Consider the following 5347-nt stretch of genomic DNA (forward strand, 5'->3'; position numbering starts at 1 on the left):
TGGGGTACAGTTTAAATGTACAGTGACGCATGGTATAGTGGCTTATGGTGCAGGTAGACAAGGCCTTCCTGCACCATTAGCACCACAGAGAGAGAGAGAGAGAGAGAGAGAGAGAGAGAGAGAGAGAGAGAGAGAGAGAGAGAGAGAGACTTAACCAAACCTAACTAACTGAATTAATATAAACCTAACCTGATGGAAAGAAATAAAGAAAAAATAAAAGCTGCAACCGGCCTTACCTTTTTTGAGAAGCGTCTTTTTTATGTTTTTACATATTTCCCTGGTGGCAGACGCTACTAGCCGCCCCCTGGCGACACCCCTCGCCACCTCACACATGTACAGACCGACTGCCGCTTTAAAAAGCAACAAATTCACTCCTATATCAAGTCTGACTGGTGCGTTTGTTTACATTTCTCTGGGTCTCGGTCTGGACTCAGGCCTGCAGGATGGGAGAATGTTAGAAAACGAGAGATTTTCAGGCAAAACTAATATAAGTTAATGTTGTGATACAAAACTACAACCACTAATAATAATATACCTCATGTTTTAATAATGCCAAGACAATACAAGATAAACATTAATGACTTACAATGAAAAACAAGATGGAGATAGACAAAGTAGGAAAGAAATAGGTTTCTATAGAGTATTACTGTGTGTGTGTGTGTGTGTGTGTGTGTGTGTGTGTGTGTGTGTGTGTGTGTGTCACTAATTTCTATCTCTTTCTCTCTCTCCTGAGAACTATTTCATATTGCTGTACATCAACATGAAATATCACCACACAAGCCTCTCTCTCTTTCTCTGCACCTCACAACACAACACAACACTTTATCACACTAATCAGTAAACAATACCAAAAGCTTCCCTTCTGCAGGCCTGACTCCTCCCTTTCATTCAGACCCTTTCTTTCCCTCTCTCTCAGCTTGCCCGCCTTCGTATCTGCCTCTATATTTACTCTTGATTCAAGTATACAACTCTACACCATACTGACCTATAGGTACAGTGCAAATAGCTTTTCTTCCTCCCTGTTTTTCCTGTCTCTCTGCCTGTCTGCCCCTTTCTCCCTCTCTACTGACTCATGGCTCAAAGATACAAGTCTAATTAAGCTTTGAACCTCTCTGTCTCTACAATATCATAAAACCTCAACACTCCAAACCAAACCAACCCTGCCAACACCTACCTGTCTCTCTGCCTTAGTCAGTCAGTCAGTCAGTCAGTCAGTCAGTCAGTCAGCCATTCAACCAGCCACCTAGCCATTCAACCAACCAGCCAATCAATCAGTCACTCAGCTAGTCAGTCAGTCAGTCAGTCAGTCAGTCAGTCAGTCAGTCAGTCAGTCAGTCAGTCAGCCAGTCAGTCAGCCATTCAACCAGCCAGCTAGCCATTCAACCAACTAGCCAATCAATCAGTCACTCAGCTAGTCAGTCAGTCAGTCAGTCAGTCAGTCAGTCAGTCAGTCAGTCAGCCATTCAACCAGCCAGCTAGCCATTCAACCAACCAGCCAATCAATCAGTCACTCAGCTAGTCAGTTAGTCAGTCAGTCAATCAGTCAGTCAGTCAGTCAGTCAGTCAGTCAGTCAGCCATTCAACCAGCCAGCTAGCCATTCAACCAACCAGCCAATCAATCAGTCAATCAGTCAGTCAGTCAGTCAGTCAGTCAGTCAGTCAGTCAGTCAGTTAGCCATTCAACCAGCCAGCTAGCCATTCAACCAACCAGCCAATCAATCAGTCACTCAGCTAGTCAGTCAGTCAGTCAGTCAGTCAGTCAGTCAGTCAGTCAGTCAGTCAGTCAGCCATTCAACCAGCCAGCTAGCCATTCAACCAACCAGCCAATCAATCAGTCACTCAGCTAGTCAGTTAGTCAGTCAGTCAGTCAGTAAGTCAGTCAGTCAGTCAGTCAGTCAGCCATTCAACCAGCCAGCTAGCCATTCAACCAACCAGCCAATCAATCAGTCACTCAGTTAGTCAGTCAGTCAGTCAGTCAGTCAGTCAGTCAGTCAGTCAGTCAGTCAGTCAGTCAGTCAGTCAGCCATTCAACCAGCCAGCTAGCCATTCAACCAACCAGCCAATCAATCAGTCAGTCAGTCAGTCAGTCAGTCAGTCAGTCAGTCAGTCAGTCAGTCAGTCAGTCAGTAAGTTAGCCATTCAACCAGCCAGCTAGCCATTCAACCAACCAGCCAATCAATCAGTCACTCAGCTAGTCAGTCAGTCAGTCAGTCAGTCAGTCAGTCAGTCAGTCAGTCAGTCAGTCAGCCATTCAACCAGCCAGCTAGGCATTCAACCAACCAGCCAATCAATCAGTCACTCAGCTAGTCAGTCAGTCAGTCAGTCAGTCAGTCAGTCAGTCAGTCAGTCAGTTAGTCAGTCAGTCAGCCAGTCAGTCAGCCATTCAACCAGCCAGCTAGCCATTCAACCAACTAGCCAATCAATCAGTCACTCAGTTAGTCAGTCAGTCAGTCAGTCAGTCAGTCAGTCAGTCAGTCAGTCAGTCAGCCATTCAACCAGCCAGCTAGCCATTCAACCAACCAGCCAATCAATCAGTCACTCAGCTAGTCAGTTAGTCAGTCAGTCAGTCAGTAAGTCAGTCAGTCAGTCAGTCAGTCAGCCATTCAACCAGCCAGCTAGCCATTCAACCAACCAGCCAATCAATCAGTCACTCAGTTAGTCAGTCAGTCAGTCAGTCAGTCAGTCAGTCAGTCAGTTAGCTATTCAACCAGCCTGCTAGCCATTCGACAAACCAGCCAATCAATCAGTCACTCAGCTAGTCAGTCAGTCAGTCAGTCAGTCAGTCAGTCAGTCAGTCAGTCAGTCAGTCAGTCAGTCAGCCATTCAACCAGCCAGCTAGGCATTCAACCAACCAGCCAATCAATCAGTCACTCAGCTAGTCAGTCAGTCAGTCAGTCAGTCAGTCAGTCAGTCAGTCAGTCAGCCATTCAACCAACCAGCTAGCCACCCAACTAGCTAACCAGCCAGTCAATCAGTCACTCAGCCAGCCAGTCAGTCAGTCAGTCAGTTAGTAAGCCAGCCAGCAAGCCAGCCAGCCAGCCAGTCAGTCAGTCAGTCAGTCAGTCACTCAGCCAGCGAGTCAGCCGGCCAGCCAGTCAGTTAGTTCTGTGGGCCTGCGTATGGTTCTGGTGTGCCTCTGTTTGGTTTGTGTTAGGTTCAGCTAGCCCTCTGTTTGGTCTCTGGGCCATAGATGCAGCAAGACCGGTTCAAAATTCCAAGCACTGACGCACTGCACAGACTACCACCTCATGCCTGCTTGGTGTGAAAGAGTCTGCTGGGACAAATGACCTACACAGCAACTTGTATCAGTCCCCCAGATGTGTTCCTGGAAGCTCAGTGTTATGGATGCAGTGTGACATGCTGACTTAGGGAAGGCTGTCTGTCGTGGCTGCACCTTGCTGTGGCTAAGAAAAGGCTGTGTTTGTTTGAAGTGCTGTACTGGTCATGCTGGGAAGTGTACAGGCCACCATTAGTAGTAGAAATGTTGCAGTAGAATGAAATTAGTTGGGAAATGTAATGCATAATTATTGGCAGGGAAAAGATGGTGACAGGGATGCTGGGACGTGCTTCACTGTACACCGTGGTGGCCGCCCCTTGGTGCTTGGCGGTACCTTATAGGGCATCAAGGGGCAGTTATTGTAGTCTCATCTTACAGCAAAACAAGTAAAAGAAAAAAAATAGTAATAATAATAATAATAAAATTTTTTTTTTATCATTGTCTTGATGAGCACAAATCTTTCCCTGCCAATACATAAACAGCACATTTTTTCACTAAATTTCACCATTGTAGTACACATTTATACTAGTAATGATGACCTGTAGACTTTCCAGGCATGACAACACTTGAAACACAACCATTTTGTTAGCTACAGCATAGAGCAGCCACCAGACAGCCTTCCCCCACGTCAGCATGTCACACACTGAATCTGTCAGTCTGCTTTCAAGAACACATGAGGGACTAACAGGAGTTGCCATGTACTTAATTTCCTGCAGATTCTTTCACACCAAGGAGTAGCAAGTTGGAAGTCTGTGATTGTAACTATCCTGCTCAATTTCAGCTTCTATTCTAATCTCTACTTAATCTCCATATAGTTCCATTTTGGCCATAAGTCACTGTTTACTTAATCAATCCCTCCTAAGACACTGCACTTTTTTCAGATTATAGAGCTGATAGGTCTTGGTAGGGGGTTGACAGGCCTTGGTGGGGCTTGAGAGGGCCTTGGTGGGGGCTGACAGGGTTTGGTAGGGCTTGGCAGGGGTGACAGCAAAGGCTTCTGTTTAAAATCTCACATCTCAAGCCACCTCATTACTTGAGAGGTGACAAAGGGCTTGGCAGAGCTTGACAGGGATTGGTAGAGGTGACAGAGGCAGGCAGGAGTGACAGGGGATGACAAGGAACACCTCAAAATTAATGTACACGCATGTACAGACCGACTGCCCCTCTAAAAATGCTTCAAACTTTCCTTGTTTTGTATAAGCTTGAGCACCTGGTACACTCACGGGCACACAGCACCCCCGGGCCGTCCCCCAACACCTCAGGGCCCGGGAAAGGGGGGTCCCAGGCCGGGATGGAAATAAATAAATAAAAATAAAAGCTGGAACCGGCCTTACCTTTCTTGAGGGCGTCTTCTTTATGTCTGTACATATTTCCATGGTGGCACACGCTACTAGCCGCCCCATGGACACGCCCCTCGCCACCTCACGCATGTACAGACCGACTGCCCCTCTCTGAAAAGCAACAAATTCAGCCCTATATCATGTCTGACTCGTGCCTGTTTACATTTCTCTGGGTCTCTGTCAGGGCTCAGGCGTGTAGAATGGGAGAATGGTAGAAAACGAAAGATTTTCAGGGGAAACTAGTTATAAGTCTATTATAAAATACCGTGATACAACCACTAATAATGTCTTAATAATGCACTTTTTCCTAACAGTATACTGAGGTCGACAAACTGAAAGGCTTTGGAGTAGTCAACAAAGACTGATTTCACTAATTAATTGCTTGGTATGTCAGTCACTTTGAATCGTCTTTTTGCCTTGTGACTAATTTTTAATGTCTCGGTTAGGTTAGGTTAGGTTAGGTTAGGTTAGGTAAGGTTAGGTTAGGTTAGGTTAGGTTAGGTTAGGTTAGGTCAGGTCAGGTTAGGTTAGGTTAGGTTAGGTTAGGTCAGGTTAGGTTAGGTTAGGTTAGGTCAGGTCAGGTCAGGTTAGGTTAGGTTAGGTTAGGTAAGGTTAGGTTAGGTTAGGTTAGGTTAAAAAAAAAAAGATATTTTTTTTCAGGTGAGGGCCAGTTAGGTTGTTTTTGTGGTACAGATTTAAGGTACAGTGACACATGGTACAGTGGCTTATG

At 45.9% G+C, this 5347-nt stretch overlaps 1 long non-coding RNA gene across 1 annotated transcript; it reads right to left on the reverse strand.

Moving 5' to 3' along the window:
- Positions 1 to 388: 388 nt before the first annotated feature.
- On the reverse strand, positions 389 to 4723 carry LOC135098132 (uncharacterized). The gene is made up of 2 exons (XR_010266598.1): positions 4612 to 4723; positions 389 to 436 (listed from the first exon to the last, which is right to left on the reverse strand). It is a non-coding gene; the product is annotated as an uncharacterized LOC135098132 (long non-coding RNA).
- Between the last annotated feature and the right edge of the window lie 624 nt (positions 4724 to 5347).

This window comes from Scylla paramamosain, unplaced genomic scaffold, assembly GCF_035594125.1.
Source record: "Scylla paramamosain isolate STU-SP2022 unplaced genomic scaffold, ASM3559412v1 Contig46, whole genome shotgun sequence".
In the NCBI taxonomy this organism is placed as follows: domain Eukaryota; kingdom Metazoa; phylum Arthropoda; class Malacostraca; order Decapoda; family Portunidae; genus Scylla; species Scylla paramamosain.